Source organism: Tachyglossus aculeatus, chromosome 24, assembly GCF_015852505.1.
Source record: "Tachyglossus aculeatus isolate mTacAcu1 chromosome 24, mTacAcu1.pri, whole genome shotgun sequence".
NCBI lineage: Eukaryota > Metazoa > Chordata > Mammalia > Monotremata > Tachyglossidae > Tachyglossus > Tachyglossus aculeatus.
Genome location: NC_052089.1, coordinates 15569663 through 15585032, shown reverse-complemented (window position 1 = coordinate 15585032; position 15370 = coordinate 15569663). Strand labels below are relative to the sequence as shown.

The 15370-nt window shown below is 43.9% G+C and overlaps 1 protein-coding gene across 1 annotated transcript in view; it reads right to left on the bottom strand.

The window, feature by feature from the left end:
- The window catches only part of HTR1F (5-hydroxytryptamine receptor 1F), a 68909-nt gene extending 55407 nt beyond the window's left edge, over window positions 1-13502 (bottom strand). Inside the window, exon 1 of the mRNA XM_038766310.1 lies at window positions 13377-13502. The gene's annotated coding sequence lies outside the window, so the exon portion shown is untranslated. The remainder of the gene's footprint in view (window positions 1-13376) is intronic.
- Between the last annotated feature and the right edge of the window lie 1868 nt (window positions 13503-15370).

Sequence of the window (15370 nt, the reverse complement as noted above, 5' to 3'; positions counted from 1 at the left end):
CATAATAATGTGGTATTATTATATTGCCAAGCACTGTACTAAGCACACATGATGCTGTTTAATCAAGTTGGACAAAGTCCCTATCCCACATTGGGCTCCTAGGCTTTATTCATTTATAGCACAAACTTTCTCTCTTTACTACAACATTCTATACACAGTGGACACTCCACTCTCCAAACACTTTGACCATCCTTCTTCTAGCACTTCAGCTTTAAGTGCTTTCTTCTAGTTCTCAGAACTTTCCCCGAAACATCTATTTTCTGTATCTCCCCTCCCCTCTTGACCAGGGCTCTTCTCTATCAGTCTTCATAATTATTTTGGTTTCATTTTGAAAATATATCAAGCGCATTTCCATGAAAAGTAGTTTAAGAGATGACCAGTGGGAGCACTAAACCATCCAGTCAAGTCAGATTATTCTTCACTGAAAAGATCTGCGCAACTAAGGAGGATTTCAAGTTAATCATTAAAGAGGGCAAATAAGCCAAAGTACTGGATTCTGGCCAGTGCTATACTCATATTTTTTTTTAAAAGAAAATGTTCTAAGAGAGAATTCAAGAATTAGAGTCCAGAGAGTCGTTCAGGGAATATAAACTGAATAAATTTATAAAAGCAGAATTATAAAGCATCTTCTGTTAAATCAACTTTAATAAAACATGGAAAACAAACTCCCAAAAGTTTTGTGTGCATGGAAAACAGTTTTACCTTCTAACCTGCTAAAGACTACTGGAGAGGAAGTTGGTGGAATTAAAAATTTATGATGGGGCTCCATTTACCATCTAAGGTCATGGGTTCAAATTCTGGCTCTTCCACTTGTCAGCTGGGTGACTTTGGACAAGTCACTTCACTTCTCTGGACCTCAGTTACCTCATCTATAAAATGGGGATTAAGACTGTGAGCCCCATGAGGGACAACCTGATCACCTTGTATCCTCCCCAGCGCTTAGAACAGTGTTTTGCACATAATAAGTGCTTAACAAATGCCATTATTATTATTATTATTATTATTATTATGAGATCCACAACCACTAAATTTCACTCAGTGGATTCATTAATGTCCTGAAGGCAAAATGAATAATGTGCTAGCAGTATGCAAACATAATTAAGTAGATAAAGATTAGGAAAAAATGAGACACTCTTATTGGAGGATCTATTAAAAGTAAATTAGTAACCTAAGGTATTCTAGGGCACCTAGCCTAGGTTGGTAAAAGGTAATTTCCCCTGCACCTCTCCAGAAAAAAAAAAAAAAAACAGTTTAAAAAAGAAACTGATGGGTTCTAAATTATTTTCATTCTCTTATTAAAACTTGTTCCTTACTCCCAATAGCCAGTTTAAGCACAAATGTTCAATTTATAGAGGCCAGAATAGAAGAGATTTAAAAAATAAGAAATGAGATAAAAATGTGATTATCTAAACAGATATATTTTCATTTTGAAATCTGCACGCTAATGTTTAGCAAAAGAAAATAAGAAAATTATAAGATGTGAATTCATTCATTCATTCATTCAATCGTATTGAGCACTTACTGTGTGCAGAGCACTGTACTAAGCGCTTGGGAAGTACAACTTGGCAACATATAGAGACACAGTCCCTACCCGCTGTAGATGCCTACTTCAAATGAAGAGGGATTGAATGAAAAGCAGGCAATTTAGTGTGGAATTAAATGGTCAGAAGGGGGTATGAGAGATTTTTATAGACAGAAAATAAAGATTAACAACTGAAATCACTTTTCCACCTTTTTATGATATTTGTTAAGCCTTTATTGTATACTAAAGGACTGTTCTCAGCACTGGGCAACTCAGCAAGTTAATTGGGCCAAATAAAGTCCCTGTCTCACATGGGGTTTTCAGTCTAAGTAGGAGGGAGAATAGTTACTGATCCCCCATTTTGCAGTTGAGGAAACTGAGGCACAGAAAAGATGAGTGACTTGCCCAAGGTCACACATCAGGAAAGTGGCAGAGCCAGGATGAGAACTCCAGTTCTCTTACTCCTAGGGCCATGTACTTTCCACTAGTCCACGCTGCTTCAGGGCAAAGTAAAATCTTCAAATCTAATACCAAGAAAAGCTGTTGGGGGTGTTCTGTACTTCTGCCATGTAGGATGTTTTACATTTTATAAACTATCAATCAATCAATCAATCAATCAATCATATTTTATTGAGCACTTACTGTGTGCAGAGCACTGTACAAAGCGCTTGGGAAGTACAAGTTGGAGTACAACTATCATGTAAACCTGGTTAGCTTTAAAGTTTTGGTGCTTCTATTCTCCAGTTCCCTGCTTCCTTCTGAGGTCTCTACTTTGAGAAACATTTTTCAGTAGCCACTTCTTCCATTCATTTATTCATTCAATCGTTTTTATTGAGCACTTACTGTGTGCAGAGCACTGTACTAAGCGCTTGTGAAGTACAAATAGGCAACACAGAGAGACGGTCCCTACCCAATAGTGGGCTCACAGTCTAGAAGGGGGAGAAAGACAATAAAACAAAGCAAGTAGACAGGTGTCAATACCATCAGCATAAATAGAATTATAGCTATAGACACATCATTAGTAAAATCAATAAAGTAATAAGTATGTACAAATATACACAAGTGCTGTGGGGAGGGGAAGGGTGTAGGGCAGAGGGAGGGAATGGGGGCGATGGAGAGGAGAGGAAAAGGGGGAGCTCAGTCAGGGAAGGCTTCCTGGAGGAGGTGAGCTCTCAGTAGGGCTTTGAAGGGAGGAAGAGAGCTAGTTTCCATGAAGTCTCCTGAGGATAAATATTGGACCAATACCAATACCGAGAAGCAGTGTGGCCTAGTGGATAGAGCACAGACCTGGGAACAAGAAGGACCTGGGTTCTAATCCTGGCTCTGCCTCTTGACTGCTGTGTGACCTTGGGCAAATCACTCAATTTTTCTTTGCTTCAGTTACGTCACTTTAGAATGGGGACTAGGACTGTGAACACCACGTGAGACATGGACTGCGTCCAACTTGAGAAACTTGTATCTAACCCAGTAACATAGTCCAGTGCCTGGCCCAGTGCTTAACAAATACTATAAAAAAAAGACAAAAGCCAAAGTTAACTTACTGCTAAGCAGCTGATGTTTCTCTTTCTCATCAGGTGGAGCATTTACATAGATCTGAAAAAAATCTTCAAAACCATTGCAGTACAGGAGCATTGAAACTATCAGCCCAAATCCTTTTCCATGTTTCTCCTCAGTTTGCTTCCAAGAACCTAAAATTCACAATTGCAAAAAGTGGAAGGAAAATGAGCCCTAGACAGCATAGGTTATGAGGGTGCTTTCCTTTTAAAAACAAAGGTGAAGATCCTTTTTAAGACTGTGAGTGAGCAAAGAAGTGTATGAAAGTTTGGAAATGTCTTGAAAATGTTGAGCTTTTCTTTAAAGCTTCTGGTTTTACTCCCATTCTTGTTGGGGATTATTGCTTGGGGGAAAAAAAAGAAAATACTACAACAAAATGTGGATAATTAGGCTCCTGTTTTGGATGCCTTTTTAATAATAATAATAATGATGGCCTTTATTAAGCACTTACTATGTGCAAAGCATTGTTCTAAGCGCTGGGGAGATTACAAGGTGATCAGGTTGTCCCACGTGGGGCTCATAGTCTTAAGCCCCATTTTACAGATGAGGGAATTGAGGCACAGAGAAGTTAAGTGACTTGCCCAAAGTCACACAGCCGACAATTGGCAGAGCCGGGATTTGAACCCATGACCTCTGACTCCAAAGCCTGTTCTCTTTCCACTGAGCCACGCTGCTTCGCTTTGATCAAGGGCAGTGGAGGAACATGAAAAAGGAAATGACCATGAGCATCTGAGATTCCATTTGACTTTTTTTTAACCCCCCCACAAAAAAACCAAACTGTTTCGATTTTAGTGGAATGAAAGACAGGAATAAAAATAGAGTTTTGTCGCTTTCATTTCAATTAGAAGAGGGAAGATTGAAGGGTCCTTGGTTTGTTGGCAGCGGCTGCCAAATCTCCACAGACTGGCCAGGGATGCCTTGAATCATTAGTGCTGCAACCCAGTTTTGAAATTCTTTCAATCATATTTATTGAGCGCTTACTGTGTGCAAAGCACTGTAATAAGTATAATATGCAGATGGAATTTTGAAATGATCAGTTTTCAATTCTGATATTTGTTACTTCTTATATTTTCTAACAAGGAAGCATGAAAATATATGCTTGCCCTATTCATGATCCTACTTGTATCATGTGAATTGAATAACCTTTGTTGGGAAGGGAGAACTTTATTAGTCTTCCGGAATTACCTTTGCCATTAACACATCAGACATAAATCCTGCTTTTCCCAGTTGCTGAAAAGTCAAGCCAATACAAATAGAGAATATTATAAATAATTTCAAAACATAAATTTTAATGCAGAGAAACCTTGTGTAATTCAAAATGCAAACATCAAAATAATAAAAGATCAGTCGGAGAAAGTTAAAGTTTCCAAATCTAAAATTTGTATTTACCTTTTGCTAGAGATATCTTTTCCTTTATCAGTGTAGAAACTTATATCCTAAAAGTAAACTTCCTAATTTTATTTCCATAGTTAAGTAGGTAAGTAGATGGCCAGAATTAACTTGTAAGATGACAACTGTAAATCAAGTTCTAAGAGGGAAAACCCAAGACCACATTTAGCCAGAGTCCGACATTCAGCGTTCCTTCTATACACTTTTGGAGGTCCTTGGGAAGTCACTTACAAATATCGAGTTTAAATAGTTCTTAATTTTGTTTAATGTTCTATCTTCCAGTAAATGAAGGCTTTATAGAAAAAGGAGGGTGGCCAGCTGTTAAGCATCTCCTCGGAAAGCAAGACAAAAGGAAGTGGACTAAAACTTCAGCAAAACTGTTCAGGAGAGGAACAAAAACCTTTCTAATAATGAATAATAATTGTGGAATTTGTTAAGCACTTGCTATGTGCTAAGCACTGTAATAAGCAGTGGATAGATACAAAATAATCAGATTAGACACCTGGGGCTTACAGTCTAATTAAGAAAGGGAACTGGTTTTGACTCCCCATTTTATAGATGAAGCAATTGAGGCAGAGTGAAGTTACATGACTAGCTTAAAGTCACACATCAAACGAGTGGCAGAGCTAGGAGTAGAACCCAGTTCCTCTGATTCCCAGGCCCATGCTCTTTTCATTAGGCCAGGCTGGTTCTGAAAGGAAAGGACTGTTAAACATAAGAGCTGGCTACTGAGAGATTGAAAGAAGTTGCAATACATTTGTCCCTAAAGATCTTCTACAGTTGTTATTGTGATTTTTGTTATTATGGAATTTGAGAATTACTTACTACGTGCCGAGGACTGTTCTAAGAACTGGGTTAGATACAAGGTAATCAGGTTGGACACGGTTTCTGTAGCATGTGGGGCCCTTAGTAGGAAGGAGAACAAGTATTCCTCATTTTACAGTTTAGGAAGCTGAGACACAAGAAAATAAATGATTTGCCCAGAGTCACACAGCAAGCATTTGGCAGAACCAGGATTAGAATTTAGATCCTCTGATTCCTAGGCCCATGTTTTTTCTGCTAGGCCATGCTGCTTCTCTGTATAATCACGGAACTATCTATATGCATGGCTGGTTTAGAAGCAGTCCTGAATGCTCTGCAGGAATTCCTTGGGCAGTTTCATTACCTTCATTTATTGGCTGTACTCAGCATTGAAGAGCAAAAGAGAGTCAAAACGATAAATTTCTCAAATGAAGTTAGTCTCCTCCTAGCTTGCCTACGCTTACCTCAACATAGAAGAACTGAATGGGATATGTGAAAATAAACAACCACACAATGGCCCAAATAAACCCTGTAAGGATAAATAAAATTGGGAAACCAAAATCAGTCAGTGGTATTTATTGAGGACTTTGTGCAGAGCACTCTATTAAGTGCTTGGGAAGGTATAATACAACAGAGTTGGTATGCTAGGTTCCTGGTCACAGAGAGCTTACAGTCTTGAGGATGAGTTTATATCCAAAAGCAAGAAGGAGAAAGGAAACACAGTAAAAGAAAATTTCAGACAATATCCCATATGAAAATCGGGAGTCAATTGTCAAGTACAGACCAGCATGGCATGCTGCTATCAAAAAAGAGGCGACTCTGTTAGAGCAAAAGTTTTGTAAAAAACCTGAGCTAAAGGAAGCAAAATAGGATATAGCTTTTGGCAAATGTCAAACGTGACAACATAACAAGGGACAGGCTGTTTTGTTCACCAGTGTGGCTGGGACTGTGGGGTACACATGCCTTTTTCAGTCTCACACATAAACATAAGTGGATTTCACCTTCAGTGGTATCTTCTCCAAATACGAAGGATAGCTATATAAATGTAGGGGCATAAGATGTGAAATAGGCCATTCCTAGGTCAGACTGATGGTTCCTCCAGCCCAGGAGTCTATAGCATTAGGGTGCTTGGCTTCACCTCCATCTTAATGGTTAAGGATGTACCATTTAACATCCTTAATTTCCCCTCAAGTAATCCAAGAGTCTTGAAGTCTCCTCTAGGTCCTATCTATCTTTGGGTTTCTATATTTACCAGGATGCTTATGAGTTAAAATAGTGTTTGAAAAATTGGAAAACCTAATCTGGTTTAATCATTTGAAGTATTGCACGGCAGTTTGGATTGGTTTCTCATGCAAAGATTTCCCAGTTGGAAAAAGAGTGGTGGGTGGGTTCTAATATACATTTAAAGGGGAGAACCTAGTTCTAATAGCTGGTTCCATGAAGACCCATAATTTTAGTAGTAATTCCCTCAAAGGAGAGCGCTTTCCACAGAGTTACCTGGCTTCAGAGTTTCCCACCTTTTCCCAACCTTCTATCCTGTCCCAAGATTTGAGCATTAGCAAGAAGGCCTGTCTTCTTTTTGCTTGGAGATACAGTTCTGGGCAGTTCTGGGCAGTCCTGGGTTTGATTACGATGGCATTTATTAAGCGCTTACTATGTGCAAAGCACTGTACTAAGCGTTTGATTCTAAGGCAGAGTCTAACCTTTGGGGACTGCAGAGAATGATGATCTTGAATAGGAATCTAGACAGTGAAGTTTTGACCGTGAGCCCCATGTAAGACCTGATGATCTTGCATCCTGTAAGAGAAGTGGTGTGGCTCAGTGGAAAGAGCACGGGCTTGGGAGTCAGAGGTCACGGATTCTAATCCCGGCTCCACCACTTGTCGGCTGTGTGACTTTGGGCAAGTCACTTCACTTCTCTGTGCCTCAGTTACCTCATCTGGAAAATGGGGATGAAGACTGTGAGTCCCACGTGGGACAACCTAATGACCTTGTATCTACCCAGCACTTAGAACAGTGCTTGGCACATAGTAAGTGCTTAACAAATACCAAAATAGTTATTATTATCTACCCCAATGCTTAGTACACTGCTTGGCACATAGTAAGCACTTAACAAATACCACAATTATTAAGTCATACTGCTTGTCAATAATAATAATATTGGCATTTATTAAGCACTTACTATGTGCAAAGCACCGTTCTAAGTGCTCGGGAGGTTACAAGGTGATCAGGTTGTCCCATGAGGGCATTTTATGGCTGAGGTAACTGAGGCCCAGAGAAGTTAAGTGACTTGCCCACAGTCACACAGCTGACAAGTGGTGGAGCCAGGATTTGAACCCATGACCTCTGACTCCAAAGCCTGTGCTCTTTCCATTGAGCCATGTGTTACTCTTGCCCAACTGCAGGAAAAAATAATATTGTGAGAGCAGAAAGTCATGCTGCATGATTCTACTAACTTCCTCAAGAGACCACCCTGTAAATGCATAAAAACAAAATGTTTTAAAGCATAAAAGTGTTCCCTGCTCTATCTACACTTAAATTTCCATTCTCAGACCTCTTGGCTGTGAAATAGACTTGTTGTTCCAGACCATCTTGACACCCAAAGCTAAGGTCCTCCTGTCTTTCTGAAATGAAAGAAGTCATCTTCATCTCATTCATCCTTTGAAAGCTGTAAGTTTCACCTTTCCCAGGGGATGCAACAGTTTATTCTAGAAATGTCGATCTCCTCTATGAACATGTCAACCCAGTTTCTCGGGTTCAGATGACTAAACCAGCTCAGAAGGGCATTTGGGTGTGGACTACTGAGGTAGATGGTTGCATTATTTCAGATTTCAGATTCCTGGTTTGGTTGAGTCCCCCAATCACTGAGTCAATTCCTTGTCCCCAGGGAAGTGATCGATTAGGTTTCACACCTCACTTCATGGTGCATGGTCTCTGTGGGAATCGAATCCTGGCTCTGTATCCCCAAAATGAATACGGAGCAGCCTTGCAGGCTTGAATCATGGAAGGGAAGCTGAAGTATCCAATTTCCCACCCTGGGGAGCTCCTCAGCTCTACTTCCTAGTGCTGAGTGGGTAGACTATCCTGTGCCCAGCAGAGGCAATCCCCCCAATCACTTCTGGAACTCCCCCTGCATTCATTCATTCATTCATTCATTCAGTCAATCGTATTTATTGAGCACTTACCGAACACTGTACTAAGCGCTTGGGAAGTACAAGTTGGCAACATATAGAGACGGTCCCTACCCAACAACGGGCTCACAGTCTAGAAGTGGGACACAGATAACAAAACAAAACATGTAGACAGGTGTCAAAGTCATCAGAACAAATAGAATTTAAAGCTAAAAGCATATCATTAACAAAATAAATAGAATAGTAAATATGTACAAGTATTCTCCTTCCATACTGCTGCAATGGCTGGAAGAGCATCGTCTTGTGACTTTCCTCCCTCCTTCTCTATATTTTAGGAGTCAAGCAGGAGCCCGGAGTCAGCAGCCCAGAGTGTCGGATATTCCAGGATCCCAGCTGAGGGTGGGACCTCTAAGTAAAAGGGACTATAATCTCTAGGTCCTGTTGCTTGTGTCTTGCAATTTCTTATAGCCATTAATTTTCCCCAAAAGAATGAGAGGGAACGCAACAACATGAACACATAGTGTGTTGCTGTATTCATTATTTTTTGTGGATGTTACTTTTGCAACTGACTAGAATCTGCCCTTGTAGGGTCCTGACGTACCTCTCATAAAGACTGGGCAATTGCAATTGAGGAACAGCCACACACAAAGTTTCTTCCCCTGCCCCTTGCACAGGCTCAAAATAGCATATATTACCCCGTTGTAAATAATAATAATGATGGCATTTGTTAAGCGTTTACTGTGTGCAAAGCACTTTTCTAAGCACTGGGGAGGATACAGGTTGGTCAGGTTGTCCCACGTGGGGCTCACAGCCTTCATCCCCATTTTACAGGTGAGGTAACCGAGGCACAGAGAAGTGAAGTGACTTGTCCACAGTCACACAACTGACAAGTGGCGGAGCCAGGATTCATTCATTCATTCATTCAATCATATTTATTGAGCGCTTACTGTGTGCAGAGCACTGTACTAAGTGCTTGGGAAGTACAAGTTGGCAATATATAGAGACGGTCCCTACCCAACAGCGGGCTCACAGTCTAGAAGGGGGAGACAGACAACAAAACAAAACATATTAACAAAATAAAATAAATAGAATAGTAAATATGTACAAGTAAAATAAACAGAGTAATAAATATGTACAAACCCATGATCTCTGGCTCCCAAGCCTGTGCTCTTTCCACTGAATCATGCTGCTTGTCTAGATGGTGATGGTACCTAGATCGGTCCTTCACACAGGAGACTGTATTCCATACACAAACACATGCACACACACATGAAATGAAAGAGAGAAGTACTGTCTTTCAGTGATTGTCTCAGTTTGCTAAGTTTCCTGATTGTCCCTTCAAAACTGTCTTCCTGGTATCAGCCAAGCATATTATAAATGAAAGAAAGTTAATTAGTTACATTTTAAGAAATAATAATACTCCAATTTTCACTGTTGCTGCAACAAAACAGATGAAAAATGAAAAAGAAGTGGCTATACAACCCTAACACACACAGACACACACACAGACACACACACACACACACACACACACAGAGACTGTGAGCTCTTTATGGGCAGGGAATGTTACTGTTTATTGCTGTACTTTCCCAAGCACTTAGTATGGTGTTCTGCACACAGAAACACTGAATAAATATGATTGAATGAATGAATGAATTGAGACAACAAGGAAAGGTTGTAAATAATCCCCCACAAAAACCTATTTAAAAAATAAAAACCCTGAAACTTGCCTGAGAGTATTTCCTGAAATGATCGAAAGCCATCTTTACACTAATACTGTCTTCTTGCAAACAATATTTTCACTACCAAGTAAGGATGTGGGAGAAGGAATGTATCTCCCCAAGGTAAAACAAAATGTTACTTTTTTTTTAAGTGGTATTTGTTGCATGCTTATTATGTGCCAAGAACTGTACTAAACACTGGAGTAGATACATGATAATACGGTTTTGACATATTCTGTGCCCCACATGGGGATGGATCAGAGTTTAAGTGAGAGGGAGTACAGGTACTCCGTCTCTGTTTCATGTTTGAGAGTCTGGCAACTGCACTGCTTGCAGTAGACAAACAACCTTTTAATTCACAGGGTCCCGGGTAGATATTGCAACTCAGATCTGAAGCCATGTTTTATATTCCTAAATGAGGAAGGAGTTAAGATCCAGACTTGTGTACCAGGGTTGTTACTGGTATTTTAGTCAACCTCAGTAAACAGCTGGACAATGACACTTCTCCTCCTGTGACAGAATTAAAAGATGGGGAAAAGAGCAGAGAGAAGGGAGATAAGGAAAGGATTCAGAGTGAGAGGAAGAGACTCCCAATTTCCTTCCTGGGGAGCAAATCCCTTTCTGTTGTTGCCACCCTGTTTCGGTCTGGGAAATGGCTATCCTGAGCAGGTCTATAGGGAAATTGTGTTTCATCTCCCTTGAAACAACCTGGCACTAGTACTTTAGTGACCCTATACAAACCAGCACTTCATAATAATAATAAAGGTATTTGTTAAGTGCTTACTATGTGCTTTGCACTGGGGTGATAAAAGGCGATCAGGTTGTCCCACGTGGGGCTCACAATCTTAATCCCCATTTTACAGATGAGCTAACTGAGGCACAGAGAAGTTAAGTAACTTGCCCAAGGTACACAGCTGACAATTGGTGGAGCCGGAATTTGAACCCATGACCTCTGACTCCAAAGCCCTTGCTCCTTCCACTGAGCCACACGACTTCTCTAACTGGTTGGCATGGAGAAAAAAGTAAGAAGATCTAAGATTCTAATAGCTCTGCTCTTTGAGTCCTCTCTTCCCAGATCAAGCCCAGGACCTATATCCCCACATCCAGTCGAGTCTGTTTTGGGGTGGGGATGGTTTAAAATATGCATTATTAAGGTGGGACGTGTCTCTGCTCCTTAAATGCCCCACACCTGAATCCAGAGAATGCCAGCCTGCTGGGGGCTGGCAAAAAGTTGTGCTAGCAGGGCAGGAGACAGTGGATTTTCAGGGAAGAATAGTGAAGGAAAAGTAGCTCCATAAAAAGGAATATTTCCAGACCCCTAAAATCAGGTCTGTCCTTTCACGTAATAGTTTTAGATGAAAATCGAAGCTTTAAATTGCTTTTCTGATCTGATTTTCCTGGTGCCTAGTACCTTCACTAGGCTTGTGGGCCAACTTTGCCACAAACCAGGAAGCAAAAGGCAATTTATTTGTGCATTTCACTCCCTCTGGAATTGAAATGCTATTCTTTATAAGATGCAGGAGCACTGAGGATATTTTTCATTCACCAAGAGGATTACAGTCATTTGAAATGATTTCACAATTTTCAAAAATGGTAGATATTATAATTGGTACTTTCCTAGCTTTTAACATAGTAAACCTGTCATCAAGGTACTGGAATATTATATTAAAGCCAGAAATCCAGTAAAGCCACTCATTTAAACACTGATAATGTCCCATTTCCAAGAAGTTTGCAACATTTTACAGACACTTTAATTGACTCTCTATTCCTGTACAGCCGAGATCATTTACCGGGGATGGGAAAACAGAGGCCCAAATCAATCAATCAATCAATCGTATTTATTGAGCGCTTACTGTGTGCAGAGCACTGTACTAAGCGCTTGGGAAGTACAAGTTGGCAACATATAGAGACAGTCCCTACCCAACAGTGGGCTCAAGAGATGATATGATTGATGCCAAGACCCTCTCAAGGGCACAGCCCAGCCAGGACTGAGCCCCACGACTCCAGATTCCCCAGAGTGGAAATGCGTGGTAAGGAGCAGGCTGCATTTATCTCCTTCCTTCTTGGTACTCAAGTGCAGTCTGCGTCAAAAAAATTGCTAGCACCAGAAATACAAAGGGGACGATACAACGCCTGTCTTTTCCCCCTGTCGCCTCACCCCAACCTCCCTGGGTGGGAATCTTTCACCACCCCCAGACGCACCTATGAGTTGGCTGGGACTCAGTGGGGAGTGAAGGAAGTGTCCAGGGCAAGTCTGCGCCTGCAGGCTGGATCTGCAGCTCTCCTCTCCTAGCTGGGTCCCCGCTCTGCGCTTGGGGATCTCAAGAGCTTCAACTAAGTTTGCAGCTGGAAATTCCAGCCCCGAAAAGGGAGATGCCCACTGCGTCTTTTTCCTCTCTCTCCACGGACACCTCAGCCCTCTCTCCTCTCCTGCACCTTCGTCCCCCAACTGTCCTCTTTCTCCAAAGCATCCTCCTCCTCTGTCCACATCCCTCTCCCCATCAATTAATCAATCAATCGTATTTATTGAGCCCCTACTGTGTGCAGAGCACAGTACTAAGCGCTTGGGAAGTACAAGTTGGCAACATATAGAGACAGTCCCTACCCAGCAGTGGGCCCATCAGCCCCCCAATCTCCCCAGGGGGGAGACCCAGGCCCTGGAAGCGTCCCTTCCCTTACCAGCACAAAAAGGACAGGAGGGACGGGGCAGGGATGGTAGAGGTGGGGGCAGAGAGATTGGCAGAGGGCAGAGAAGTGGGAGGGAGGCTCCTGGACCCGTTGGAACAGCTCCACCCGGCCCGGAGAGGACGGGAAGGACAGGCCAGGGATGGTAGGGGAGCAGAGAGGTTGGCAGAGGGCAGAGGAGGGTGGGGGAAGACTCCTGGACCAGGACGGGGCAAGGATGGTAGAGGGGTCGGCAGAGGACAGGGCAAAGGGAAAGAGGCTCCTGGACCCGTTGGAACCGCTCCAGCCGGGACAGAAAGGACGGGGCGGGGATGGGAGGGGGACAGAGAGGTTGGCAGAGGGTAGAGCAGGGGGAGAGAGGCGCCTGGATCCGGACGGGAAGGACGGGACAGGGATGATGGAGGGGGGAGAGAAGCTCCTGGACTCTCCGGAAGAGGACAGGAGCAGAGAAGATGCTGACCCGCAGTGAGGCTGCGTTCCCTGGGGCATCCCGACCATTCCCATCCCGTCCCAACCATCCCCATCCCATCCCATCCCAGGGAAGGGGACGGGGCGGAGGGGGAGCCCGCTGACCTGCTGAGCGGAGAGGGGCCCTCCGGGGCCGGCCATGCGGGCCGCCGAGCAGTCAGTCGTCTTTATTGAGCGCTTACTGTGTGCAGAGCACTGTACTAAGCGCCTGGAGCAGGGACGCCCAGGGTGGCCTCTGGCCGAAGAGCCAGGAGCCGGCGGCGGCGGCGGCCGGGCCGGACAGGGGCCGGGGGCGGAGTCCGCACAGCCGGGGTTGGAGGGGGGGGGAGAGCCGCGCCCCCTTCTCCCCCTCCATCCCTTCCCCCCCCTCCTTCCCTTCCTCCCTCCTTCCATCCCTTCCCCCCTCCTTCCCTCCCTCCATTCCCATCCCTTGCCCTTCCCGGCTTCCCATCTCCCCTCCTTCCTCCTCCTGGGGGGCGGGGGGCTTCTGGAAGGGCGGGCCCTGCCTCTCCCCCGCCTCCTCGACTCTCTCGGGGTCAGTGGCAGGGGCAGGAGGGGCTTAGAACAGTCCTTGCCACTGTCCTGGGCACCGGCACTGTCTTTCACCAATCCCTTCTTTATTATTCGGCTGGAAATCTCCGGCTGCAAGGGATGGGCTGGGGCTCGGGATTCATCTAATAATAGTAATAATGACATTTATTAAGCGCTTACTCTGTGCAAAGCACTGTTCGAAGCGCCGGGGAGGCTACAAGGTGATCAGGTTGCCCCACGGGGGGGGCCTCACAGTCTTCATCCCCATTTTCCAGATGAGGGAACTGAGGCCCAGAGAATTATTTTGTTAGTATGTTTGGTTTTGTTCTCTGTCTCCCCCTTTTAGACTGTGAGCCCGCTGTTGGGTAGGGACTGTCTTTATATGTTGCCAGCTTGTACTTCCCAAGCGCTTAGTACAGTGCTCTGCACACAGTAAGCGCTCAATAAATATGATTGATTGATTGATTGATTGATCAATCAATCGTATTTATTGAGCGCTTACTGTGTGCAGAGCACTGTACTAAGTGCTTGGGAAGTACAAGTTGGCAACATATTAGAGACAGTCCCTACAGAAGAGAAGTGAAGTGACTCGCCCAAAGTCCCACAGCTGACCGGTGGCGGAGACACGATTTGAACCCTTGACCTCTGACTCCAAAGCCCGGGCCCTTTCCACTGAGCCACACTGCCCAGAGTCAGTGGGAGTGTAGCTGGTGGAAGAGATGGCTGCCCCGCCAGAGTGAAGAGGGCCAAAGACAAGCTTCTCTGGGGAAGTAAGGGGTCAAGCTGAGGGGAAAGGTCCGAGCCAGGAATCGTTGCTTTTTAAAGTTGCTCCACTTGTCCACATACCTCAGTGGGTCAGTTGGGTTCCTAGGGTGAAAGGAAATGTTGGCTACCCTCTCCAGTGGAGCTGGCCTCCATCCTCTCGCCACTGCATGGCCTGGCCTATTTTACCTCCCAGGAACGCTGAAGTGTGGCTTCCCTGCTGCTTGCTCTGGCAGAGGACCTGGTAAGTAGGACGCCCACCATGGTGGTCTGTCCCCCGCCGGCTTGTCTGTAAGAAAGGAAAAATCTTAATTCTAGGGTACAAAGCAGTGGAATGGTCTTTGGAGGGAGGGCAGGCTGTTTCCATTCTGGAAATATTTAAGAAAAGACCAGACACCTACCCCTCTGGGTGGGTTAGTTTATTTATCCACCTCAAAGCAGGGGACTGGACCAGATGATTTTTCAAAGTGCCCCTTGGCTCTGTGATTCTGTTATTCCTCTACCAGTCTTTGGCCAGACCAGTTAGGAAGCTGGGAGCAGAAGGAGAAAGGTACCCTTTTCTCACGTTTCCCCTTTTTTCTCTTTTATCCAACAAGATTGAGCTTCCCTCCCAGCCTTCTGGCCCCAGATATGGGAGAGAATGTTCAGCCCAAAGGGCTCTGTCCCTTATAGCCTGCCCTACCAACCAGCCAGTCAGGCAGGAATATCTATAAATATCTTACTAGTAGGCTGAGCTCTATATTAAGAGCTGGGTAGTTACAAAGGAAGCAGAAGACACTGTCTCTATCCTACAGAAGAGGTAAACA